The 12,613-nt window shown below is 35.9% G+C and overlaps 2 long non-coding RNA genes across 4 annotated transcripts in view; both read right to left on the bottom strand.

Annotated features, from left to right (window-relative positions):
• LOC102263323 overlaps window positions 1-1,494 on the bottom strand; it is a 35,695-nt gene extending 34,201 nt beyond the window's left edge. For all 3 annotated transcript variants that reach the window (XR_001362965.1, XR_313832.2, XR_313833.2), the window contains exon 1: window positions 1,154-1,494. This is a non-coding gene — a long non-coding RNA (uncharacterized LOC102263323). The remainder of the gene's footprint in view (window positions 1-1,153) is intronic.
• A 98-nt stretch (window positions 1,495-1,592) lies between these two features.
• Window positions 1,593-12,613, bottom strand: part of LOC106726851 — a 43,844-nt gene continuing 32,823 nt past the window's right edge. The window contains exon 3 of the long non-coding RNA XR_001362966.1: window positions 1,593-1,716. This is a non-coding gene — a long non-coding RNA (uncharacterized LOC106726851). The remainder of the gene's footprint in view (window positions 1,717-12,613) is intronic.

Below are 12,613 nucleotides of genomic sequence, written 5' to 3'. Positions count from 1 at the left end.
TTAACCAGTGGACTTCAAAAACCTTCCATAGATGCCTTCATGAAAGTCAGTGGACGCCTGGGCCTTGTCCTGGTACAGGAAAATGCAACAAGAATAACTCATAAAAGTGTATCAGTAAGAAAAACATGCCACAAAATGAGCTTCAGTAGTAGCTCAGTGCCCCAGCAGGAAGCTCTTCCAAGAAGCAAGCTTATGATAAGTGAGACTGAGGAAAGTCTCAAAATCTTTACATCAATGTATTTTTGTCGCTCTTTTTAAACAGACATTCTTAGTACACATGATCTGGCTATTCTGCTGGTTTAAGAGGGAAAATGTGAGCCCTGGATGGTGTGGCTCAATTGGTTGAGCGGCATTGTCTTGTGCACCGAAAGGTTGCTGGTTCAATTCCTGGTCAGGGCACATGCTGGGGTTGCAGATCGATCCCCAGTAGGGGACATGCAGGAGGCAGCTTTCACATTGATGTTGCTCTCTCTTTCCCCCTTCCTTCCTCTCTCTCAAAAAATCAAATATTTTAAAAATATAAAATAAAAAGGGAAATACTTGGGTTTAATGTACGGTAAATGTCCAGAACTTCCAAATATAGATACCAGTCCCCTTATATCATCATACATATTCTTTTCCATCTTTATTGAGAAAGCCTATAAATGAAACTCATTGGGTACTATGATTCTTTGAGTTTTCTAATGAGGCTCTCTCCCTTGAGTTCTAAGTGGGGTCATTCTCAAGAACAAAGTTCCTTGTTACTGCTTCACAACTCAGCTCCCTAGGTGCTTTCTGAGTCACTTCAGTTTAATTTATTTACCCTTTGGCTGACTGTCTTCAATGTGTATTTGAGCCCAACTGATGTTCGAGTATGTCATAACCACAGGCAATAAGACGGTGGTCCTCTGTTTTTAACCTTGGAGCCAATGACATTCCATCTCTGAACTTTATGTTCTAGGTTCTTGAGCCCTAAATTTCTGGCTACATTCTAATCCTGTAATCCTCCGAAACTGATGGTGATGTTTCATAATTTCAAGTTCAGCATTTTCTTACATGGAACCTTGCCATTCGTTTGCCAGAGGAGAAATACTCTGTTTTGTTTCTGGGAGAACTAAAAGATGGAGAGAGAGATGGAGTATAAATGTAGAAATAGAGACAAAATGTAACTCACTCTTTAGTAGGATGTTTTTTGAATTGGCTATTATTACTATGGTTGACTTTCAAAACAATAGCTCTCACATATTTAACCAAAAATGTATAGTGAAAAATGGCCCAACTTCTTTGTTCGGTGGAATGTCTGTCAGTTGGAAGATATCTTGAATATACACCGTGTAAAAAAATATTTCTTGGTTTTATAGGAGGCATAAGTTGTCAAGCACCAGCTGAAATTCTTCTTGAAATAAACAAAAAACAGCACCAAGGTTTGAGATTCTTCTTCAACCAGCACAAGGAAAATTAAAAATTCTAACCGGGATCTCTGAAGATGACACTTTTTTTTTTCATGTAGAGAAAACAATGACCATAAATAAATAAAATCAAAACTATCTTGATGTTATTAGTCTTAGAGGAAAATTCCCTGGAACTTATCTCTGAAGATGAAATTTTTTTTTTCATGTAGAGAAAAACAATGACCATAAATAAATAAAATCAAAACTATCTTGATGTTATTAGTCTTAGAGGAAAATTCCCTGGAACTTAGGCATCTCTTTAGATTCTTTCTTCAGCAGGAGACTCCTTCCAAAAAGAAAAGAAAAATAACAATTATATAGAATAATTACAGGACTCTGGTTGACAAGCCAAAAGGGATACTAGTTCTCTGGCTTTAAAATGGGCCCAGGTAAATCTGTCCAAATTCAGGTCTTCCTAGTAAATAAGATGTTACCTTTCCAAATACAAACTCCACCTTTTTTGTTTCATAAACTGCCATGTCTAATACAATTTCTTTAGACATTACAAATAAAATATGATCTCCCTAGTACACGGCTCACTTCATGGAAAAAGGAGATGATTCACTAGTCAGGAACCTTGCAAAGAGCAGAGAGAATAGACAATGGCGCCTCCTGTCGGTGAGAACATGAGATTTTATACCAGAAAGATATCTGTGGGATGGACGCTTGAAGGTCCACGCCAGCTGCAAGGCATGGGTCCTGGCACTGCTTCCGGCCCTATTCATTGCTGTCTTCCTGATGGGTGCTGGGTGACTCAGGGGCTTGGTTTTGGCACACACGGACTTTCTCCTCTGAATTTCAAACGCAATTTGGTTCGACAGCCACTGAGCGGAGCGGTTCATGACTCAGGATACAACTGTTTGGTGGCCAAGGAGAAATGATGTTGCCATAATAATAGCCTGCAATCTGTTAGCTCCTTCCTTCCTGAAATCGTCAAGATCACTGGAAGAACCCATCTCGAGGAGATAGCAACTCTCAGGTAGAGAAGTGGAAATAAAATCCTAGAGAGATCCAGTGCCTCTAGTCCAGATCAGTATTCATACCCCACCTCCCAATCTCACCATCCCCCAAGTCAGAAATAGAACTAGTCTGAAAGTTTCCTGGTGTGAATTACTGATAATTCAGGGAAGTGATTTTCCCTCTCCCCACTTCCTGTATCTCAAGGGAGATGGGTCATCCCAATCATCACCTGGTTTCTCAAACTGTCCAAATTAGGGACTGAAAATCTCCCTGAGTCACACATCAAGTTTTGTCCATACTTGAAGGTCACTTGAATATTGAAAAGCTATATTGGTGATTGAAGTTGATGAAATGGAAGATGCTGAAAGAGTCCAGTGTGAAAAAACTGTGGACCAGCAGCATGCCCATCTTTTCGATGGTCAAGCGTCCTCCACCAACACCAAACCCCAGTGAGGCTTTTATTGGTCACCGAAACTTAACAGGGGAATTTTTTTAGAGGACAGAGGAGTGAGGAAGAGACTAGAGGAGACACTAACCAAATCCTTCTCTGATATGAAGAAAGTGTAGAGGTTAAAAATGTAGGAGTTTGGATGCAGACTGCCTGGGATTAAATCCCAACTCCTACCTATGAACATCGCAACCATGGGCAAGTTATACCATCTCTTTATATCACAGTTTTCTAATCTGTAAAATAGGGATAAAACAGGCACATATCACAAAAGGTTGTTGTGAAGATTAAATAGTTAGAATATGTGAAACACAGAAAAATGCCTGACAAGTGGTAGGCATTCAAATATGTAGCTAATATTGCAGAAAGAGTTAAATTTTTTGAGTTTTAAATTACTTTCATGCTGAGTATTGTTTTTTTTAAAAACTAAGATTTTGACCCTTTCAGTGTGTCTTCCTACTTTTATATTTGCTTGGCTTCTCTTTTTCCTCTCCTAATACTCATTTGCTCCCACTCATACTCTCACACACAAATACATAAAAGTATACAACCATACATACAAAAAAGCATTAATCCAGTGTATGCAAATAACACCTTGAATTCCACCTAGCATCTTGGCCATGCTCTTTGTCCATAAAAAATATATTTTGTTCACAAGCCTTTTCAGAGATATCCCATTTCTCAAAGGTAATACTATGGCCATTTTAAAATGGAGGTTTTTGAACAACTGAGAGTGAATCACTCAATTGTACTAGAGACTTACATTTTCAGCCATGATGGCATAATTAGTACCAAACTAGTCCTCCTGTTATAAACAAATATAAAACTGAAACAGAAGTTTTCAAACTCTAGACAACAATCAGAGAAGGAATGTGATCCTTGAGAAAAGAAAAATATTAGTACATGATGTCAGCCCAATAATCACCTTCAGCTTTCTGTAGAAACACCTTGACTGTGATGCATAAAGGAGTAGCTTAAGCAAAGGGCAATGATCTCACTGAGCTGATGGGGTAAAGACTGAAGTTCAGCTTTGTGTATCAGGTACCAGAGAGAAAGAGGCTGCGCGCGCGCGCACACACACACACACATACACACACCCCACACACAGAAAGAGAGCTCCAGAAACATGCATAAAAGTCTCTTTTAATATTTTACTGAACATTAAGTTGTACACGCAGAAGGAAGGACTCTGTGAGTCATGGCAGAGAATAATTACTGAGGAATTGTGAGCTGAACAAAGATTCCAAAGATTGCATAAGGCTTGGAGACATTGGATAACTGATCAGACAGATTCGAGAGACCTCACTGTACATACTGGGCATTCAATTAAAATGTCAGAAAGGCAAAGTCTTAGGAGTAGGGCTTTTCTAGCTCTACAGTAAGGGCTACTTTATACTTTCCCTAAAAACTTTTAACATAAGCGTCAAGAAGATCAAGTTAGTCTGTGAGCAAACGTTGACAGAAAAGTGAAGACTCTTCAAAGGAAGACAAATAAATCCAGTTTTGCAACAATGTAAAATCCACAATATCCAGTAAAAACAGTGACAAAAATTACTAGCTATGTAAAAAAACAAAAACAAAAAAACCCCAAACAAACAAACAAAAACAAAAACAAAAAAATGTGATCTATAACCAAGGGGAAAATATACTTAAAATAAATGGACCCAGAGATAGCTCAGATGTTGGAATTAGTAGTCAAAAACTTTAAAACATATCAAGAATTTAAAGCAAACTAGACATAGTAGGTGAACAGATCAGGAATCTCAGTATAAAAACAGAAACTATAAAAAGAACCAAATAAAAATTCTAAAAGTAAAAGTTATTATATCTGAAATTAAAATTTTTTTTAAATAGCAAATAGGACACTACAAAAGAAGAAATCAAAGAACTTGAAGCACGGGAAGTAAAAAAGACTAAAAAAATGAATAGATCCCAGATACAATATAAAATGGTCTAATACAGGTATAACTGGAGTCCCAGAAGGAGAGGAAAGAGAAATTGAGTCAGAAAAAGTATTTGAAGAGTTAGTGACCAACTTTCTCCCCACATTTGATGAACAATATCAACCCAGAGATAGCAGAAAGTTAACAAACCTCAAGAAGCAAATACAAACAAAACAACAGGAACATTATAAATGCAAAGTTTGTTGCTGAAATCAGTGATAAATATAGGAATCTCTAAAAAAATAGCCAGACAATTATATACAGAGGAACAAAATTTAAAATATTGATTTTTCATCAGAAACAATGAACGTCATAATTCAATGGAATGATATTTTTAAAGTGCTGAAATGTATAAAAGAAAAACTCACCAATTAAGAATTCAATGTCCAGTGAAAATCTCAGAAAAAACTAAAGGCAAAATAACAACTATTTTTAGATAAACGAAAGCTGAGCTAATTTAGCAAACCTGAACTATAAGAAATGTTAAAGGAAGTCCTTCAGGCTGAAGGAAAATTACATACACAAAGGCACAAAGAGCATCATATATGTATGTGGGTAAATATAAGAATATTTGTTTCCTAATTTCATAATTCCTTAAAAGTAATTGTGTAAAAGTATGGTTTATAATATATGCAGAAATAAAATACATAATAATGTCACATTGTAAAATTCTTAGAATATACATGAAATGGCATCATAATTCATGGGAGGCTGTGGTAAGTTAAGAATGCAAATAATTCCTAGACAAACCAGAAAAAAATGAAAATCAAATAGATGTAGTTAAAAGCTCATAGAGGAGATAAAACAGTAATAAATAAATTTTAAATTATTATAAAAGAAGGCAGAAAATAGGAACAAAGACTGAGGGACATATTGAAAACAAGTAGCAAGATGGTAGACTTAAACTCAACAATTATGTTAAATGTAAATTGATTAAAAACGCCAATAAAAAGGCAGTTATTGTCATACTGGAATGAAAGCAAGCCCTAAATATATGCTAAAGAGTTGCACTTGAAAAATAAACAAAAGATTCATTAAAAGAAAAAAGAATGGGAAAAGACTAAAGCAGAGACACTAACCACAAAGCTAAAGAGATATTACAATTTGATGATATTAATATCTGACAATACGAACAGAGATAAAAAAGAATATTTCATAATAAGTTTAAGTCATTGAGAAGAAACAATGATCCTAAATGAGTATGCATCTAATAACAGTGCCTCAAAATACATGAAACACAAACAGAACTAAAGGGAGAAATAGACAGATCCATAATTATTGTTAGATTTGAACTCTACTATCTCAATAACTGATAGAACAACTAGATGGAAAATTCGTGAGATAAGATTTGAACAATAGTATAAACCAATTGAATCTAGTTTACACTATTGAACACTAGATCCAAGAACTTCAGAATACATTTTTTTCAAGTGCTCAGGGAATGCTCACTAAGAGCACATATGGGGTCATCAAACAAGTTTCAATAATTCTCAAAGGGTTAAAATCATATATGGTATGTTATCTGACCACAAAAGAATTAAATTATAAATTATCAGCAAAAAGAGACCTAAAATATCCCTAAACTCATCCAGTTTGAAATAAATTACAGTTTCTTAAAAATTCAATATGAAAAGGCACATTTAAAAATCACATGAAGGCTTAAACTCAACAAGCTAAAGCAGTGCTGAGAGGGAAGTTTAGAGCTTTACCTACGAATATTAGAAGAGAGAAAAAATTTAAAATAAATGATTTGAGAAGCTAGAAAAAGAAGAGGAAATTAAAGCCAAAATATATGGGAATAAAAATAATATTAATTAATAAAATAGAAAAGAAAATCATTGGTTCTTTGAGAAAGATTAATAAAATGAATATATTCTTTGGGTAGAATGATCAAGAAAAATACAAATTAACAACACAAAGAATGAAAGAGGGGCATCACTACAGATCTTTCAGACATTAAAAGGATAATAAAAGATTATTATGAACAACTTTATGCAATAAATTTGAAATTTTAGTTGAAATAGAATTTGTGTTCTAGATAGTTAGAAGAAGAAATTGAAAATCCAAATAACCCTATAATCTCTACCTATGTGGGAAGAATTAAAAAATCTTCCCCAAAGAAAACTCCAGGCTGAGATCGTTTCACTGGTGAATTCTACCCATTATTTAAAAAATGTAATAATACCAATCTTATATAAATTCTTTCAGAAAACAGAGGAAGAGGGACTATTTCCCAATTAACTTTATGAAGCTAGCATAATCCTGATAATAGCCAAGGACATTATAAGAAAAGAAAATGATAATAACTCTCTTGAACATAGACAAAAACATTTAACAAAACATCAGCAAACTAAATTCAACAATAAATAAAAAATATATTAGGACCAAATATAGCTTATTCCTGGAGTGTAATATTGGTCTTATATTTGAAAATCAATGTAATTCCTTACATTTACAAAATAAAGGAAAACAGCATGATCATTTCAATATATGCAGAAAAAGAACTTAACAAAATGCAATGATCATAAGAATAAAAAACAACAACCAGTTTTAGTAAACTAGGAATGAAGGGACTTCCTTAACCTGATTAATAGCATTTATGAGTAACCTACAAATAATCTCCCACAATGCACTAAGTTTAAGGACAAGGATAGAATGTCTGTTTTCACCATTTCTCAACATTGTACTGAATGTCCTAGTCAGGGCAATAAAGAAAAAAAAAATAAAAGAATCAAAAGCCACAAAGTTTAAGGGGAAAAAAAGAAGCAAACTTTTTATTTATGGATGACATCAGTACTAGAAACAAGGTCCAGACCCAGTCACATTATTCACCATGTCATCGGTCACCAAACCACACAACCATGTGGACAACTGCCAGGAAATCCCTCAAATATTGTGAGCCTGACGTTTCCAGATTTAGGCCAAAGCCAGGGCAAAGGACATTACTATTAAAGAACTGTTTTTGCAGTGGAAAGAACCCTGGGCTAGAAACACCCTATTGCTGGATTTCCAGTAAGAAACTCTGTGATGCCCTGGCCGGCTTGGCTCGGTGGATAGAGCATCGGCCTGCAGACTGAAGGGTCCCAGGTTCGATTCCCACCGAGGGCACATGCCTGGGTTGCGGGCTCGATCCCCAGTGGAGGGTGTGCAGGAGGCAGGCGATCAATGATTCTTTCTCATCATTGATGTTTCTATCTCTCTTTCCTTCTCCCTTCCTCTCTGAAATCAATAAAGAAATATATTTTAAAAAAAAAGAAACTATGTGACTTTGATCAGTCACTTCACCTCATCTTTGCCTCTATCATTTCATCTGTAAAATGGGAAAGTTAATAATTTTTGATCTATGATTCCAATTTTGGTCCTGAATAGGCAGATACTTGTTCTTAGGATTCTAGCCCTAGACAAAATTTGGGCAGCAAGAGTAATGCTCCATCATTCCCAGGTTGCTGAGAGCACAGAAACCCTAGACCCCATGAGCTGCATCTCAAAAATATATCACCATTGCCCACTGTCATCTCTCATTTGTTATTGCCTTTTAATTGGTCTCCCTGTTTACATTTTTGCTTTTCTTCAATCCGTCCTCCACCATCAATCAGAGATATTTTTTAATGATTTTTTAACTATTCAATTATAGTTGATATGTAATATTATATTAGTTTCATGTGTACAACACAGTAGTTAGACATTTATATAACTTAAGAAGTGACCACCCCAATAAGTCTAATACCTGACACCATACATAGTTATTACAATATTATTAACTATATTCCCTATTCTTTACATCCCCATGACTATTCTGTAACCACCAATCTGTACTTTTTTTCTTGGTCAGGTTTATTGAGATTAAGGTCAATGAATTCTAAATCATTGATTTATGAACCTTGAAAGCAAACTGTGAAGCTTCAAAATTTAAGAATTTGAGGAATAATTAAAAGATGGCCTAAATTACAAACTTGTTGACTCAACTTTGTTACCAAATGCTATTTCTTTTTGATGCACCACCTTGATATGAATATATGTAGTGGTACAAAATTTATTTGAAGAATGACAAACATCATCTTTTGAATATCATGTAGTATGAGCCCTAATGAGACTATGGTGTAAATCCTAATGTGGTTGCAGAAAGAGTACATATTGATTCAATGCAAAATACAAGACTGCCTCCAACTTTACTCTCCCTTCGATGCCACTTTTTATTAGCTATTTTATTTATTTTTCTTTTTTATTACATTTATGGGGGTGACGTTGGTTAATAAAATTATATATAGGTTTCAGGTGTACAATTCTATAATACATCATCTGTATATTGTATTACATGTTCCCTATCCTAAGTCAAGTCTCCTTCCATCACCATTTATCCCCCCTTTACCCTCTCCCACCTACTCCGACTGCCCTTTATCTCTGGCAATCACTATATTGTTGTCAGTGTCTGAGGGTTTTTTTCTTAATCCCTTCACCTTTTTCACCATCCGCCTAACCCTACTTCCATAGCCAAAGAGATATTTTTAAGACTATATCAGAGCATATTATTCTTCTGCTTAAAACCCTCAATGGCTTGCTCATTGCTCTTGGAATTAAACCCAAATACTCCACTGAAGCTAATAAGGCCTCAAAAGGTGGCTCTTCACCCAGGTTTCAAAGAGAATGCTCTCGACCACCCTATCTAAAGTAGACTCATACTTTGCCCTGCTTAACTCTCTTTCACTTTAGCCATTTTCCTTTTCTTCATTCCCCAATGCAATCAGTAATTTTCCTATTTATACATTATCTACTTCCTTTGCTAGACTTTATCTCGTTTGTTCACAGCTGCTTCCCTTTTGTCTGGAGCAGTGTCTGGCATATATTAGATGCTCAATGTACCTTTTTGAATGAACGGACAAGCTCCATTTTATCGGACTATATATATAGTACTTGAGTTGCCACTGAACTAGCCTGCCTCTCGTTAGCTGAAACCAAACCCAGACTTTTCCCAGTCTACCTCTTAAAGCAAGTAAATGAAATTGTACCAAGCACAACATATTTATTAACTATCACCTAAGCACTTGCTATGTGGATGCAAAAAATAAGACAAGATTCCTATGCAGTAGGATTTATAATATAACAATGAAGACAGACCAATAATAATTATTATTGTTACAATATTACAACATTCTAATAATTATTAGAATAATAGTTACAATTTTAATACCTAAAATTTCATGAATACATCCAGATTTCAAGGTACTTTCCTATGAACTATATAATTTGATACCAAGAAAGTGGCTCTCTTTTCCCATCATTATTTTGAACCAGAAAGGAGTCAAAGAAAAGATAAAGGTACCCTGACATAGTGGAAGGAACATGGGGTTTGGAGTTCCCTAGAAGACTATACTCCTCACTTTAAAATATAATAATAATGATAATAATAAAAGTAACTTTTTATTAAGAACCTACTATGAGTCCAAGCAGGACTAAGTTATGCCATACAATTAACTTAGAGTCAGTATATAATGGGGGACCTTGAGAAAATAACCCAGCTCCTTTCGATCTCTCATCCCTAAAATGCTAAAAATTTACATGGTTGTTGACAGAGTTGGAAATAATTTGTAATGGGTAGTTAGTTGGTAAATGGGAGGAACTGAAAATATGAATTACTGTTTTTAATAATTACCCCAAATCAGATACCTTAGAGCTGGTTTTTTTTTTTTAAAAAAATCTATTTTATTGATTTTTTACAGAGAGGAAGGGAGAGGGATAGAGAGTTAGAAACATCGATGAGAGAGAAACATCGATCAGCTGCCTCCTGCACACTCCCCACTGGGGACGTGCCCGCAACCAAGGTACATGCCCTTGACCAGAATCGAACCTGGGACCCTTGAGTCTGCAGGCCGACGCTCTATCCACTGAGCTAAACCACTCAGGGCCTTAGAGTTGTTTTGATCACTAGGGAGAACCGTATCCTTGCTGGACCAGAATCAGTGAGGCTCCATCACCAATGTGGGAGTCTGTAGTCCCAGAGGATTAACACAAAACAAAATAAAACTACTGGCAATTCTGTTAACCATAAATTTTTCACAATAAATTCGTAATTCTAGTATTTTAGTCACATGTTTGAACAAATGAATGTTGCTGAGCTGCCACAAAACTGGCCCTAAGCAAGAACTCATCAACCAATGTGGAGCTGGGGGAAGGGAGGCCCTCATTAGAGGAGTGTCATTTGAGTTGGCCTGGAAGGATGGAAAAAATTTGCCTGTGGGGTAATGAAATTATCCCTATGGGAGGACTAATTCAAAAGCACAGGATAACACGAAATACTTGGGATCCCATCTACATATAAAGTAGATTTACTTTTCTGGCACTGTTTGTTGCTGTTGCTCTTTTTAAAAAAAAAAATGATATTAAAATAATTTGCATTCCTTAAGCAAGTCAATCAAAGATATCAAAGGCTTTTCTAGAGGTATTTTGTGTCAGGAAGAAGACAGGCTAAATGTCATGGGCTGACATATTATAGATCAAATAGGCACATAGATAACAGAAAATCAAATACACTGGGTTTTAGGAGGGACCAAATTTCAAACCCTTGGAACACTGGACTTCCCTAATGAATTTCCAAGAAAATGTGCTCATTGTCTGCCAAGTGGCACTCTCTAACGTGCAAAAATGATGCCCACAGGAGGAAAAACACCATGTTCCTCTAGAAGACCTTATATATTCTCAGGTATCATTTATCAGTGAGCAATTAAGAGTGGGTGCACACATCAGTGTACCCACACAGGTCCATGTACATGTTCCACTGATGGACTTAGCAATGAGGGAAAACACCACTTTTGGTAGCAGTAATTTAAAGATGCTCAAGAACAAAATTTTCCAAAGATCTGCCCTGCTGCTCATGGCCCACCAAAAGCACCTTGTAATGTCTTATTTCCTGGAGAGGAATTCCTCTGTGATGAGCCCCTACCATATACTAGTCATATATATGTAACCATGACAATGAGTTAAGCATTGTCATCTCCATTTCACATATGAGGAAACTGAGGTACAGGCCACTCAGCTAGTAAGCGTCAGAATTTCAACCCACGTCTCTGACTCCATTAGGCTTCCCTCCTAAGTACTCTGTACCTTCTAATACTTCCTAAGACTCCTACTGAGCAAGTTGCCTGAAACCAATAATTGATGAACTTATACTATGTGGACCCCTGTCTGCTTACCACTTGCCTTTAATAACAATAATCATTAACCACCAATAATGTGCCAGGCATTATGTCGGATGCGGGAGTAGATGCATCGATGTACATGAGGTTAAAGATCTCATCATGTAGGCAGGAACTCAGTTTTAGCTGTTTCTCTGTGGTGCCAAATTATTTTTATTTTTTTAAAAAAAATTTCTTTATTGATTAATGTATTACATATGCATCCTTATCCCTACATTACCCCTCCCCAGCCCCCCCACTCATGCCCTCACCCCCCTGTTTTCTGTGTCCATTGGTTAGGCCTATATGCATGCATATAAGTCCTTTGGTTGATCTCTCCCCCTTACCAAATTATTTCTTTTAATCCCTTTATGTCTAAATCAACCTACCCAAATAATAAGGGAGCAATCCAAGTAGCTAAAAGTAGCTAAAAGAGAAAAATACATTGAGAAAGGGAAAGAGGTAGCAAAACCATATTTAAAAAAAAGTTTTTATATGTTTTTATTGATTTCAGAGAGGAAGGAAGAAAGAGAGACATAGAAACATCAATGATGAGAATCATTGATTGGCTGCCTCCTGCACACCTCCTACTAGGGATCGAGCCTGCAAAGGGGGCATGTGCCCTGACTGAGAATTGAACCATGACCTCCTGGTTCATAGGTT

The sequence above is a fragment of the Myotis brandtii genome, unplaced genomic scaffold (genome assembly GCF_000412655.1).
Source record: "Myotis brandtii unplaced genomic scaffold, ASM41265v1 scaffold324, whole genome shotgun sequence".
Lineage (NCBI taxonomy): Eukaryota > Metazoa > Chordata > Mammalia > Chiroptera > Vespertilionidae > Myotis > Myotis brandtii.
Note: the sequence above shows the minus strand (reverse complement) of the source record. Positions and strands in the feature narration are given on the sequence as shown.